A 331-nucleotide genomic window follows, 5' to 3' on the forward strand; every position below is an offset into this window, starting at 1 on the left:
GCACAATGACTGCAGGCTCAGTGCTCACTATGCAAGGCCAACTGGAATAACCTCTCCCTTCTAGAACTGGCCAGAGTCCAGGAGCCCTCTTCTGTGGATCAGGACCACCCTATAGAGTTACATCCATCTCCTAATTGGACAACCTCTGGAAAAGGAGGCTTTGGCACAGGGGGCCTAGGAGGTTGGGGGACTCACAGAGAAAAAGGAGGCCTGTCCTATTATCTCCTTCCTGGGAACACCCCCCTTTTCCCTGCAATAAGCACAATCCTTCATTCCCTTGTTTAAGAGTGTCCATTTGGGGATCCTCCCTTTCTGTGACAGACTCACACAA

The 331-nt window shown here is 51.1% G+C and overlaps 1 protein-coding gene across 1 annotated transcript in view; it reads left to right on the forward strand.

The window, feature by feature from the left end:
- Positions 1–331, forward strand: part of PI4K2A (phosphatidylinositol 4-kinase type 2 alpha) — a 40,842-nt gene that overhangs the window by 32,640 nt on the left and 7,871 nt on the right. The window lies entirely within an intron of this gene.

This window comes from Canis lupus, chromosome 28, assembly GCF_003254725.2.
Source record: "Canis lupus dingo isolate Sandy chromosome 28, ASM325472v2, whole genome shotgun sequence".
NCBI classification, from domain to species: domain Eukaryota; kingdom Metazoa; phylum Chordata; class Mammalia; order Carnivora; family Canidae; genus Canis; species Canis lupus.